This window comes from Tachysurus fulvidraco, chromosome 6 (assembly GCF_022655615.1).
Source record: "Tachysurus fulvidraco isolate hzauxx_2018 chromosome 6, HZAU_PFXX_2.0, whole genome shotgun sequence".
NCBI lineage: Eukaryota > Metazoa > Chordata > Actinopteri > Siluriformes > Bagridae > Tachysurus > Tachysurus fulvidraco.
This window is the reverse complement of record NC_062523.1, coordinates 20,138,036-20,153,181: the sequence shown is the minus strand read 5'-3', so window position 1 is coordinate 20,153,181 and position 15,146 is coordinate 20,138,036. Positions and strand designations below refer to the sequence as shown.

Below are 15,146 nucleotides of genomic sequence, written 5' to 3'. Positions count from 1 at the left end.
TTATATACACAGGAATACAAAGTATGACATGCAGTGACATGCTTTTTGACTATTTGTGATATAAATGTAGTAGAAAAAGTAGAATACAAATATTTGTCATAAAATATATATGTATGTTTTTTTTAAATAATTTTAAAGGGAAAATATATTGAAAATGTAAACATTTACATATAAATATGGATCTATCAGAACAGAATGACTATTATGAATAAAGTGCAAAAGCAGACTACACATAAATGTAACTGTTACTCTTTAAGTTATAGGAAACAATCCTGATAGGTTGATAGTGAATGAGAGATCATGATTTGAATAACTATTCTGGTCTTGAATCTGACAGGCGGAATAAGAGCCCGAATGCTGTGTGACGCAGTAGTGCATGGCAGGATGTGAATGACTTCTGTCAGAGAAAAATAGCACCTGCTGTCCCTCCTTCCTCTTTTCATCACCCCTCATAACCATGATACAACGTGTGATCATTTCTCACGTCACTCTCTGCTGAGTCAGCAGCTTTCAACTGCTGACTACACTACAACTGACCAACTTCATGTCCCATTCAGACTGTATGATCATTTGGAGTTGTATACTGTAATACTAAGTGTTTGAAATGGAATAAGTATCCAGATTCCAGCATTGGCCAATATTTGGCCGATTTGTTTGACTCTTTTGCATAGTGGGGTGTCTCAGTCAATGCGTAACAGGGGTGTGTAGACGTATAAAGAGTATGTTCATAGTAGTGCATATAACGAGGAATAAATGGTGGGATGTGTTGTCCCTTGTCATATTCATCCCAAAGTGGATTATTTTCCCTAAGTGTTCCATTTCTCAACGATTGCGAACAGTATGTCAAGATAAATCTTTTAAATGTTTTCACTATAGCAACGAGCATGCATTTTCTTTCTAAAGAAAAATGACGTTTTAAAACCCATTTTTATTATTAGACTTAATAAAAAACATAGAGAGTACACATTTCCCTGTTAATAGAAAGAATCATGTTTTAGTAAAAATGTATTCATCTTTTAACCTTCCATCTGATTTACAACATTGAGTCTTGCTGCTGTGGAAAATTAAGTCAAAATCTATTCACTGCTATCATATTTCTCCATATTTCTTTACAAATCACTCAGGAAGATTGGATATAATTTGAGAGTTTTATTAGCTTGATGTAATTTGATTTGCCCTCTTTAAAAAAAAAAAAAACAATTACATGGTTTAGATCTTTAATCTCATACACTTGACAGTTTGTGCAATGTATTAATTGTATTAGCAAAATAATCATTTTTCTTACAGATTCTATGTCTTTCTGCTTATTCATATACAACAACTGAACAGTATTTAGCTTTTCACTGCACTGTAGACTTGATTATTTTGGGAAAAGAAATAAGAGCCTCTCGATGCAATCTCTTTGTTTCCGTTGCCATTTCCTATTATTGAGCCCTGGTTTCTTTTGCACTCTTATCCAGTGCTAGTGATGCAATTGCTTTTTGAATGAAATAGAGCAAGTTTTCGTCCACCTTTAATTGAAACGTGAACTACAATAGTGGTTCACTGCAACAGCCGTGCTTTCTCTAGCTGATGATAAAGGCTGCAGCTATTTGTCTGCCTATCAGTTTGGTCATGTGTGTAATTGCCTTTTACTATTCTCTGGCCACAAAATATATGAGAGTGATGCATGAGAGAAAAGCAGCACCAACTCAATGTAGTGCTGACCAGACCTGCCTTGGTAAGGCCATTAAAAAAATATATATGCTTAAATGTTTAAAATTGTTTGATTTCCAATTATATTTCTGAGGCAGATGCTTTTTTGGAAAAGAGCATTTAAGATGCAAACTATGAAGAAAGGATCATAGATAACTGTAGGAAAAATTAAAAGAAATAAAGACAGACCACCTATACAGTAGGTAGTGCCATATGCCCTGCTGGTATTGATCCACTCAGACCTGACCTTCACCCTCAGGAGAATTCCAGGTCACCTTGACCATGATCTAATACAAAACCTTTGACCTCTCATCTGTGGTCCTTTTGGACTCTACTGTCAGCCTCTTCTTGGACTAATCTTACATATGACCTCTAAAATCTCACCTTCAACATGGACTAATAGTGAAGCTTGACCCTTGTCATGACCTTTGATCTTTCATGGTGTTTTCCAGTGGAATTAAACATGTATGGGAGGAATATCAGCAGGACACTACACCCACTGGTGAACCACAATTCAAATCATGACTGACAATGTTACCCGTTTCCCACCTCCGGCTCTCTGTTTGCCCATTGGGTGGTTATCAGTGTGGGTTAAAATGAGTCAATAATGTTTCACAAGGCCAAGATATCCCCCAGAGTGCTGTGTGTTTTCTGAAAAGAGAGAGAGAGAGAGAGAGAGAGAGAGAGAGAGAGAGAGAGAGAGAGAGAGAGAGAGAGAGAGAGAGAGAACTAATGGGAGAGTAGAACAAAATGGAGGGATAGGCATGAAGTGGGAGAGAAAATTTTCTGAACGCACTACTGGTAGCTTACTGCCTTATCATATTGATCCTTAGGCCAGACACACACACACACACACACACACACACACACACACACACACACACACACACTGTGGAGAGCCGCAGCATAAGCAGTGTATACTCTAAAGGTGTTTTGTGTTTAAGTGGGGAAAAAAAAACAATACAGAGCAAGGTGCTAGAGGAAAACACTCAACACAGCAAGCATGGTATGATGCTGTTGCTGTCCTGAAGCTGATTATCTTTCTTTCTGAACTGTTTTATTCCTTTCATACCACCATAATTTGCAATTATTTTTTTTCGGTAATTACAGAACTCTTTAATTAAGTCATTCTTATACTTGGAAACCTCATCATAAATTATACACTAGAGATTTCTTCTATAAATGGCAAATACAGAAAGCTTTATCAAATGAGCAATCATACACTTTTCTTAGTTAAATAGTATGTTTTATTTATCTGTGTATTAATAACCTGTGATTTAGCTCTTACAATAAATATTATAAGATATTCAACGGAGCTCATTCTTTTAAACCTGTTATTTGTGTTGTTATAAATTGTAAAGCAATTAATTGTGAATACACTAAACAGTTTGCAGACTTTGTGTTACAGTGGTTTTAAAGTTAAGCATGATATGAAAACACAATTTAAGCACATTTAATGATGACTGTCACACAGCAGATGCAGTTTCACTTATGATTCCTGCTTGCTGGATGAGTGTGGAGTGGTTGGCTCAGGAGCAGAGGAGAGAGCATTAGTGAGAGGAGCAGGGAGCACGAGAGAAACAGCAGTGAAATATTTATAAAGGTTTGACTTGCTTGTTTCCCTCAGGAACAGCACATGCATGCTGGAGATAGCTGCAAGCCATACAGAGCAGCAGGTCAGGTTCTGAGCTTTGCACATCATAGAGAAGCACAACATGTCAATGAGTCAGCGAGGGAGGAGGAGGGTACAGGGAAAGTGCACTTGGAGGCATATTTGGGCTTTGGAGATTTTTAAGGATTTTTTTTATTTTTTTATTTTACTTTCTTCTTATTGTTGTTTTTGACAGACATCTTTCCTGTTTGTTTTCTTCTGTTCAGATCAAAAGGATCCCATGTTATATTGAATCTGACACATACCTGTATCCATATCAAGCTAAATTTAGTCCTGTGGTTTTGACATCTTTCATGTAAGACTAAAACAGTTGTAGCTTTTTATTTTCCTGTTGTAGCAACAGGTTTTGCATTTTCTTTGATTAGATCTAAACAGATAACAAGGAGGCACAAATGCCCTGAGGTCAGTGTAAATGATTGGTGAAGTGAAAGCTCTGTGAAACTATATATATATATATATATATATATATATATATATATATATATATATATATATATATATATATATATATATATATATATGGCGTGCTCTTTAGGTTTGTATCTTTTCTTGAAGACATTCGGAGGAGAACTCAAAAGGAGATTTCAAATCCCTTACGCAAGCACCTTTTTATCCTACTAATCAGTGAATATCACCCCCAGTCAAGTCCAGACTTGATCAATAGGTCATTAGACAGAGAGTTCAAGGTCATTGGTCAACACTAGTCTGATCAGGAGAGTTTGGTCAGAGGTGGAGATTAGGATGCGTTTGTGGGAGGTCGGCACAGGAGAAAAATGGGGATCTCTGATTCAGGAGCCTGCAGGAATGTGGGGCCCCATCCTCCCATCTATAAGCTTTCTCTTAAACAGATTATTTATTCTGTCTCATATGGCAGAGAAAGAAAATTATTGATCAGGACACTGTTTCGTTCCAGCCTCTGAAAAGCTGCCACCTGAGCCTGGAGAAGAAATAGCTGGTGCAAGAAATGGGTCAGACAAAATAGGAGCTCTTAGAGGATTTCACGTTTTATGAATTCTTTTTATTGGGGATTTTATAGCAAACAGTGTCAAGAGCTAGTGGGTTCATATGAGATGTGGGTGATTTGGTGGGATAAGGTTTAATCCGCACATTACCGCTGCAGTTCAGCAGTTCGGATGGCAGCTTTTGAGGCAAGACGAAGGTCTCATCGAGTTTGCTCAGGTACACTTTGAGAGGAGTTCTTCAGCTTCATCAAAGCCTCGGCGCTGAGCAGCATGCAGCCCCTTTCCATTCTTCTTGTTTTAGAAGCTGTTGTGATCACATTTATTAATCTCATGGCAATAGAACAAAGGCCTGTGTGTTCAAACACAGCAATTACTCCCTCGTCTTTGGAGATACTGTCCAGGCATAATTGGATTTAAATGAACTCAAATCTTCCTTTGTTATGGCACATAACACGCAATGCTTTTTAATTAAGATTGCTGGGCTTGAGTAATGATACAGGCCCACGTCGAGAGGTGCAGCCTCTTTCATGTTCTATTCTTCAAACAGCACTGTTAGACGGGAAGCCGATGTGGAGCGAGGGCCAGCCCGCTGTCTGCCTCAGCGGGGAAGGGTGTGGTTTAATTAAGATCCCACCTTATCTGCTCCATCTGTGCTTCCGCTAGGACGATGAGATGTTGGGTGTTTGAGCTTCTGTCATCAACACTGCTGATGTTCACACACCACTATTTCTCGCCTGTACTCGTCTCTCGCTTCACCTGGAGCAGTTGATGTAAACACTGGAGACTGTGATAGCGATACCCAGATTGGTTTGGATATAATTTAACTATGCTGCGAGATGTGACAAGCTAGGTGTTAGCTCAGTTCTTACAGTGATGCACAACATAGCACAGGTTAACAAAAAAATTGTATGAGAGAGTTTTTGCTGGCGAAGCTAGGCGAAGCTGAAAAGTGTTTTTAGATTATTTATGGCTGTTAACAATAAGACCTGTAGCTCCCATTTTTTGAGATATTGCTGCCTTATGGTGAAGTATTGTGAGCAAAAACTTAGAACTAAACAGAGCCCTAACTTTAACTTACTTTCTAATATTTTAACACACCATTAATCACATCATTTAATATATCACATCCCTGTTGAATTCTCAATTGTGATTGGTCAGATTGTGTTGAATCATTGTGTAGAAAAGCATGTTTGACAGTAGTATTGGCTGAAAGGTCTGTCTTAATAAGCATATTCATATTACTTTACATAGAGAATTGATGTCCATGTTAATAAGGTGCCAATTTCTTTCAGGAGTTATCACTATATAATATAGCAGTTACTGTATATATATATCATAGATGTACCTCAAGAGCTAACTATTTTACAAATTAATACTATAATCGTTCTTTAATAAAATATATATTATTTATCATTTGAAATGTAAAGTCTTTTTAGGTAACGGTAATTCTACATAATATTGGGTAATAGTACTGCTAATTATTTTACAGTATGCCCTGACATATTTTTTCTGTACATATTGTATGTAAGATAATTAAATACATTCTTGTTTAAGCAGTTGATTGCTGCATGATTGTGTAATGCAGCAGTAAAGAGTAAAATTAAGGAGTTACCTAATGGGAAATAAATATGAGGAATGAGAAACTCAATAGTGATTTATTCAATTAGCCAGTATTACTTAATTGAATTTCCCATATGGATATTTAATTATAGAAAGTGGTCTGTTTTTTCTTGATGAAGAGAAACCCATTTGTCTTAGGACTAGCCATTTTACCCTCTTTAGTATTTACCTTATATATTAAATCTTACAGGTCATAGGTCCAGTAAAGGTCCCCTCGCTCAACTTGCTCTCTATCAGGCCATTGTTGTTTTTTAATTTATCATTACCTGACTGGTGTGTTCATTTTTTAGTACACTGCTGTAGAAAAGTCATAGATAACAGGAAGTAGTTTTAGGCTGGGCAGCAGAATGGAATCGAACCCTTGCCATGTTGTGCTGACAATGATGCACTAAAGGAAAAGCTTGGTCTGTAAATGGGTAATGGCACAATGATGACCCAGAGCTTTTGATGAAGTGTCTGAGTTACAGCTGGGTGCATTTCATGCCTGGAGTTTTAAATCAGGAGCAGACTGTATGATTGATAGGTTATTGTTTCCTCCATCTTTTACACCATGTAGTCTGTCCACACGCTTCACAGTATGAGGTGTCATCAATCAGATGGTGGAATAACACACTCCTCATTTACGCACTATATAAAAGCCTGTGACTCTGATCTACTGGGCAGCGATTTTCCTCTCCTCTCCGCTCCTCTCTTCTTCTCTCCTGTCCTCTCCTCTTCTCTTCCATCTCTCTCTATCACTCTCTCTTTTTCTCTTTTTCCCCTGTTGATATGTACTAACTATAAGATCATAGCAGGAATTGGTGTGGTAATCAGACATTAATATTCACAGGATTCTTTTCTCTTTTCCAAAGATCTAGCTCAAGATTGTAAGATTGAAGATTGGGTAAGAATTAAATTCTCATTTAGTTAAGATATATGATGCAAAACATTGAAGGGTACGGTATGAAACTGTATGCTTTCCAATCTAATCTATTGTTAATCATGCACTAATCAATCACCTTGTATCTTTATGCGCTCTCTCTCTCTCTCTCTCTCTCTCTCTCTCTCTCTCTCTCTCTCTCTCTCTCTCTCTCTCTCTCTTTTCTACCCTCCCTCACAAACACACACACACACACACACACACACACACACACACACACACACACACACACACACACATACAAATTGGATTTAAACTGCATCAGCTGTCTGAGTATTTTCTGCTCTCCTTCTGTAAATTGAACCTCGGAAGCTGAGGACAGAAAAACCTTCAGGATCTACTCATCATTCTTCCTGCTTTGCTCAAGCCAACACTAACTAGTTACTAACTAACAACAATAATCAGTTCTAGTTATGAGTATCTCCAGTCTGACCATGCATAATATACTGAGTAATTGGTTCTAAGACCTAAGCAATGGGTTTATAGTCATCTTGTAAAAATGCATGATTTAAATATCACACATTATATAGAGCAGGCTATAATATTATAAGGACACTGCATTTGCTAACATTCATACATATAAATACAATGTGGGTAAATAAACTAATGTAAAAATGTAAAATTGAAATAATAATTTGTAACCTTTAGTATTGTATATTAACTTGGGCTTGTTTTGACCAACAGGAAATGTCAAAGCCACAATGTGAAGTCTCTGTGGTTGTTCATTAAAAGGGAAATTATCTTCAACTGGAGTCTTAATTATCCAAGCATATGAAGATAACTAATGACTTCGGGAGCAAGAACACCTCCATTGTTGACTTGAGCACACACACACACACACACACACACACACACACACACACACACACACACACACACACACACACACACACACACACACACACACACACACACACACACACACACACACAGACAAATGCATGCCAGCACAGCTTAGTTAACTCCATCCTTACTTTTTCACTTGAAGATAGCTAACTCTTACCCACCATCACTCTTACTCTGTCAGTCTTTTTTTTTTTTTTAACATGTCTCCTTTCCTTCCTTTTTACTTCCCTTTCTACCTCTCTAGGGATCAGTAGTTACAAAAGCAACTCGGTATGGCCTCTCTCTCTCTCTCTCTCTCTCTCTCTCTCTCTCTCTCTCTCTCTCTCTCTCTCTCTCTCTCTCTCTGTCTCTGTCTCTCTCTCTCACTCTCTCACTCTCTCTTCTTTTTCTTCTTCTTTCTGCATTTGGAGAGGAAGAAGTTGCTTTACTGAACAGTTGCAGCTGGTTTGTTCAGGAATTAATCATGATGATTAATTGGGCTTCAAGTTAAATATCCACAGAGCGACGTCAAGCTGACAGGCGTCACGCTCAAATTGACGCTGTTTTAGAAAGCAGCAGATTGATTTACACAGAGGCCTAATGAATAGCTCTGTGAACCAGGGGAGACATAAACAGGAGTGTGTGTTTTTGAATTTGACCCTGAACAGTCAGAACAGTCTGTCTATTGCTCTCTCTCTCACCCTCGCTTTCTTACATCTCTGTGTCAGTGCTATGCTTCTTCAGTCTGGTTCATTCCTTCACTTACATTTGTGTGAGTGAATATTAATAGTGGGTGCGTCCATTCTCTGCAGAAATGGTGTACTGTTCAGAATTGCTAAACAGGGTAAACATGCAGCTTTCTTAAGGTGTTTGCTTTGTTAATGATACAATATTGAGATCATTAAATATTTATGCAGTAGGCTAATAATGTGTAGAATTTACACTGAGGTAAGCTTGAGTTATTTTGACCACGTTCCCAAAAGGCGTTGTTATCTTATTGATTAATATTCCCATTCATTAAAGATGAATGGCATACTTACATATAATGTATATACACCTACGGTTTTCTTAATACAGTTTACCTATGCATATACAAATGGTTTGTTTTAAATTTTGTTCTGATTTCTATTTTTTTCATGATTATTTTTTTACATCTCCAGGATTTTAAGATTAGTCTACTAAATGTGTTTGCATGGGTTTCCTCTGGATTCTCTGGTTTAATTCCACTGTACAGAAATGTGCATTTGGGCAGACTGGGTATAATAATTTGCCCATTGGTCTGGTGTTATTTGAATATGTGTGCATGAAGATATACAGTATATAATCCACTCTGATAAACTGCCTTTCATCTGCACTGAATGTTTCTGTCTTGTGCCCAGTGTTGCCAGGTTAGACCACATGTCCAACACAAGGTGGTTACTGCAGTTGTAACATTGCCAATTCACTTTCCTAAAAACCATAGGCAACACACTCTCACCCATTTTAAATTTGTTCAGGTTTGAGTTGTATTTATTTTTTTGGCCAACTATAATTTTGTTTTATCACTAATAATTGATTTTTTTTTTTGCATTTGTTTGTCCTGTTTGTGCATGGAACATTCCAGATGATAAATTCCTCTCATAAATGCCTAACCCCATAACCAAAAACATATAATATATTACCTGAATGTTTGAAGTGTAATAGAATTTGGTGTGTGTGTGTGTGTGTGTGTGTGTGTGTGTGTGTGTGTGTGTGTGTGTGTGTGTGTGTGTGTGTGTGTGTGTGGTTCCTGCTCATTGTGTGGACACATGGGTACATAGGGGAGGAGCTCCAGCCCTGGCATTTGTAATCCATCTATTGTGCCGAGGCTCTCTAGCTCTGGATCAATGCACCGCACTCACGCTGGCCCACAGGTCTGTAACTGAGCCCCTATTCAACCATCAACTCCCCCATCACACTCACGGCACAGCAGCACGAGAGCTACAAAAGAGATGGCCAATCCTTTTCTATATTCTCGCCATGTGTGTGTGTGTGTGTGTGTGTGTGTGTGGGAGAGAACTCCCCCTGGAATTCTCCTACTTCAACCCTTTCTCAGGATTGTTATTATTTTTGACACCTACACATTTGCGCTAGCATTCATATCATATAACCACATTTTATATATTCATCAAAACGACCTGTCTGACTTAGTTTCTGTGATTATTATAAAGAAAGTGTAGCAAGAATCCGAGTATGCTTTCTATTGTGTGTCCCGAACACCATACAGCTTAAATCAAACTTTTCCTGAACCTCACCAGACTAATGCTCTTCTCCTGATTCTCAGCATATAGTTTGTTGTGAGAGAGATGATAAAAGGAAAACACCCCTAATCCATGTGAATAGGTGGTGGGGAGGGTGAGCAGGAGGGACTTGAGCAGCCAGTAGGGGGAGGTAAGACAAAGGGAAACCCTCAGCAGGATTCCTCTCCCTAGAGCCTTATCTGCATTCACTTCCCTCTGTCTTACATGCACAGAACATCTGGCACTCTTCAGTAATCCTCTGAATTCAAGTGCACACATGTGGAATGCAAAATCGTGTGTGGATTTTTCTTAAAGTTTTTTGTGGTCTTTAGCTCACTCCTTCTAGTATCTTGGCAGGATGATGGGACAGTTAGATGGGATATAAAGTAGACTCACTCATTCATTCATCTTCAATGAGCTCTTTATCCTGGTCAGGGTTGTGGTGGATGATGGATTGGAAATACACACTAGATCGGATACCAGTCCATCACATAATTCACACACTCTTTCAAATTTTGATAACTAGGGGTCTATCTATCTATCTATCTATCTATCTATCTATCTATCTATCTATCTATCTATCTATCTATCTATATATATATATATATATATATATCTCTCTATATCTATATATATATATATATATATATATATATATATATATATATATATATACTACCAATCTGAGGGGAAGCACCGATGAGCAGAACACTGCATATACTGTACTGTATGTACTTGTTGTGCGTGTGTGTGTGTGTGTGTGGATATGGATATGGATGTTGATGTGGGTGTGTGAATTTCCAGTGCAAGAATCTACTTGTGTCTTTTTCTACCTAATACTTAGATACTCTAATAGTCTCAGAGGTGTGATAGTCTGAGCTCTAGTTCACTGTTGGAGTGTCACATTAAGATGTGCACACTGAACCATGTGATTGCACTTTCAGGAAATTGCCTGCACGCCGATTAGGAGCGACATTAGAATACAGGAGTGCTCGGTGCAGTCACACAAGGTAGGAGTGCTGCTGGGTTTAATCCTGTTCCAGTCAATCGAAAAAAAAAAAGAAAAGAAAAAACATTTGTGAATGGAATTTTCCCCCCAATAAACAGAAGTAGCCTGTACATATATCATAAACCAAAAACAAGATCAGAAACTTCTTCTCCACTGAACTATTACAATTAGTGTGCACTGAACCAATGTACTTAATCTGATCTTGAGATAGAGGCTTATTAGCTTTCCTCTGCTCTTTCTGTGTGTGTGTGTGTTTGTGTGTGTGTGTGTGTGTGTGTGTGTGTGTGTGTGTGTGTGTGTGTGTGTGTGTGTGTGTGTGTGTGTGTGTGTGTGTGTAGAAGAGAGAGGTTTCACTCTTTTATGAAGTCCAAATGGCTTCAACAAGTCTTCTGCCACAAAACATTTTTTCAGTCTTTTCATACTTTCTTACTCTAATAATAATGAAATGGTTTAAAATTTACCAATTTGGTTGCATTTGCGCTGTGTTAACGGAGTCCTTTTTCCACTACTCATATTTTAGAACTGAAAAGTTTTGCAACTGAATTTATTGTACTTTGTGCAGTTCTCAAACTTCATTTATTCTATTTGAGAAACCCATTTGTTCCTTTTGTTCTGAGTGAAATTTAAGTTTATATTCTGATCCCTCACCAACATGCGTATATTCATACATAGTCCCTGTTGTATTTGGTACTCAATTAAACCCTTTGAATATTAGCATGTTTAGGTGTGTAATTTTGTGCATGTTTTTTTTTCGCTCTATGCATGTGGGTGTGTGTTTTTTGCAGTTTGTGTAGCACAGGCTGCATGTTTGAACTTCAATACTGACCCATTTCCCTTGTATAAAAGCCCGTTGTGCCGTACTGCTCTTTTACCAGGTAATTAAAACCTCTCTCGCCGACCTTCACAAACAGAACGCCAGCATGAAAGTCATGGTCAGCAGCCTTTGTATTGTGTATTAGAGAAAACAACAACAACTACAAAAGTAACCTTCCTCTCATCGGTAGACATGGGAGGTCTTTGATTGTGAATATCAAAGAGCTGCTCTCCCTGTTTGCTTGTGCTGATCCTCCCAAGGTCGGCCTGCCAACCCTATGCATATCACCACGGACTGAGGATACAGTGAGCAAGAACTTCCCAACTGTTCTCCATGTAAACAAGTTTATACACAAAATGTCACACACAACTCAGTTAGGCCTTAACAACTACTCTTATAAACACTAGCCATAGTCATTAATGTGTGTTTGAATGGATCAACACCAGTTTTTTTTAAAACATCATGCATAGAAAAATGGTTTTATTAGGATTGTGTAGTAAAATATTACAGATGTAAATCTAAAATTATGAAATTTAAACATTCTTAATTTAACTGTATTGCAATGCATTTAAATATTACAGCTTAAATATGGATGTATATAAAACCTCTTCATTAAACAGCCTACAGAAGATCTCTGCATAGTATAATAATCATTTATGCATAATATATTTCAGCAGTTTCAATTTATTGTTATTTATTGTTTAAGCCATTTATGAAGTGCAAGATTTTTTTCTCTTCTAATTATGCATCTCACCTTTCAGTTTATTCATAGTCAGGTGAAGACCTCAGTTCAGTAGCAGGATAATATATAACTGAAGAAGAGGGAAAAGGAAATAACTATTTTGAAGTATTTTGAAGTGTAGAAGTAGGTGAATAAAAGTGATAGAAAATACGAAGGCCTGAATTTGATGTTCTTATACCTGTATATGCGTATATAGTCAAACTACATGCTAGCATACTGCATGTTGTTTTACTGTAAAAAGTGCTTAACCCTGAAGTGGTCTGAATGCTGTGGCTTCTAGTTTATTGGAATAAATCCGAAGAGTAATGAAGCAATTCTAACCCGTTCTTCCATTGAGATGGATCCAAAGAGGCTTTGAACTCCTCCTTCTCTCTACGGTAAAAGCGATGGCTGCCTACCCGTGCAATCATGCACCGTGTGCCGAGGGAGGGAATACAATGGAGAAATAAAAGGTCTTTTGTGAAGGTAGAGATGATGGAGGGAGAGATAAACGAGAAGGGCCGTAGAGGCTTGCCTCAGATGGAGGGGAAAAAGTGATGACATTTACAGTGCTGGGAGAGTGAATAGGGAGAGGGAACACTTCAGGACACCAGTGACAACCACAACCTGTCACTTCTGTTATAGTTCATTATAATTGTTAGTTTTTCCCTCAGCTTGATTTATGACTGTAGACCTTTGATCTAAGCTTACGATTTATTATATATATGAGTATTAGTGTGTGTGTATTTTTAAACCTGACAGCTTCTACAAATATTGTTTACACTGTTGGCAGACGATGAAGAAAGTGTTTACAGGAACAATACTGTGCATCAGTTACTCCTGAGACCTGACTGATACTGTAATAGAATCGCTGAATATGATATAACATTTATTTGGTCTCATCTCAAGGAAACAGCATTGTTAAAGTACAGCAGCATTTGACAGTGCAGTCTGATTCACTCTTTCTGTCTACACACAGCTAGCTACACCCACTGGCTTTCTCCTAGTCTGTCCTGTTGTATCTAAGGAACCTGAGCACTGGTTGCAGCCATAGACCAAATCTTCACTGGGTTTTTTTTTTTTTTTTTGGCCATTGTGTCTGCAGGAGCAGTGAGGAGAGGGAGGCTGGAGAGCAGGGCAAAAGAGCAGAGTTCTTATCCTGAGGGAGGATGGATGGAGCCTGGTGAAGAGAAGAAAACGACAAAAAGGCTGGAGAAGGCTCTTTTCCCACAGCTCCCCAGGGGGTTTCATGTAGAGTTTAAAGAGTGAAAGAGATGCTGATAGAGGTAAGAGAGACGTCTCAGAAGTCTCAGACTGCCTCTGTGTCTGGCCTGCTGATAAATAGCCATGAAACACCATGAGCCTCAAACTATACTTACACTATACAGCAACTGTATAAGTTTCTGCAATCAGCAGACAAGTGGCATTTACTGGATGTTTGTAATTGTTGTAATTATTGGCCAATAATAAGTAATAGAATAAAGTGCATATACTGTATCTGTTTTGCACAGTGCAATACTCATCTGGTCTAATCTCACTCTTATCATTAGATGATATTTGGGTAATTGGCTGTAGTATTCAGAATATGTTGCTCTATTGCTTCTGATAGTTCTGCTAGCTGTACAGGAATTAGTTCACTGTGCCTTTGAATTGAGTAATTAATGTAATAGTTTCAACAAGGCATCTTTCCTGACCTTTTTGCTCTTATGTCCTTTCTAACTGTGTTTCTTTCTTTCTTCACTTTAAACCCCTACATTATATTATCACATTTGAATGGGATGCATTAACATTTACAGTATAACAGAAATAAACAGGCAGAATGTCAAAGGGAAAAACAAGCCGTATGTGAACACCTCAGCAGGCTCAAAAGTGTTTGACTTCAGCTCAGCAGTGTGTGGTGGTGAATATTCCCTCTGACAGCTGATGAGGAGCTGACTGCTAATTGTCATGTCCCTCTTGTTCTTTGAAGTGTAAAAAGTGAAGATCCTATTATAGGTATGCTTCACTGCTTACTGAATAGCTACAGTGTGTGTGTGTGTGTGTGTGTGTGTGTGTGTGTGTGTGTGTGTGTGTGTTTGTGTGTATTCTTCAAATCTTCAAATAGCACTCAAATCTGTGTGTGTGTGTGTGTGTGTGTGTGTGTGTGTGTGTGTGTGTGTGTGTGTGTGTGTGTGTGTGTGTGTGTGTGTGTGTGTGCACGTGTGCTATTTGAAGACTTTTAGCATACACACACAGACACAGACTCACACACCCACACACACGTGTGTGTGTGTGTGTGTGTGTGTGTGTGTGTGTGTGTGTGTGTGTGTGTGTGTGTGTTCTACAAGTCTTCAAATAGCATTCAAATGTGTGCATGTGTGTGTGCTATTTGAAGACTTGTAGAATATACAGTACACACAGACTCACCCACCCACACACATACGTGTGTTTGTGTGTCTTTGTCTTCTACAAGTCTTCAAATAGCACTCAAGTGTGTGTGTGTGTGTGTGTGTGTGTGTGTGTGTGTGTGTGTGTGTGTGTGTGTGTGTGTGTGTGTGTGTGTGTGTGTGTGTGTGTGTGATTGGTGCTGCAAGTCTTCAGTAATATGATCGCAAAGCTGACATTTCTGTTACTTTTTTATAAAGCCATTTTCATAAGATTTGTACAAAAGC

The 15,146-nt window shown here is 38.2% G+C and overlaps 1 long non-coding RNA gene across 4 annotated transcripts in view; it reads left to right on the top strand.

Moving 5' to 3' along the window:
- The window catches only part of LOC113654232, a 56,174-nt gene that overhangs the window by 24,298 nt on the left and 16,730 nt on the right, over positions 1-15,146 (top strand). For all 4 annotated transcript variants that reach the window (XR_007140735.1, XR_003443318.2, XR_007140734.1 and 1 more), the window contains exon 5: positions 13,601-13,781. This is a non-coding gene — a long non-coding RNA (uncharacterized LOC113654232). The remainder of the gene's footprint in view (positions 1-13,600; positions 13,782-15,146) is intronic.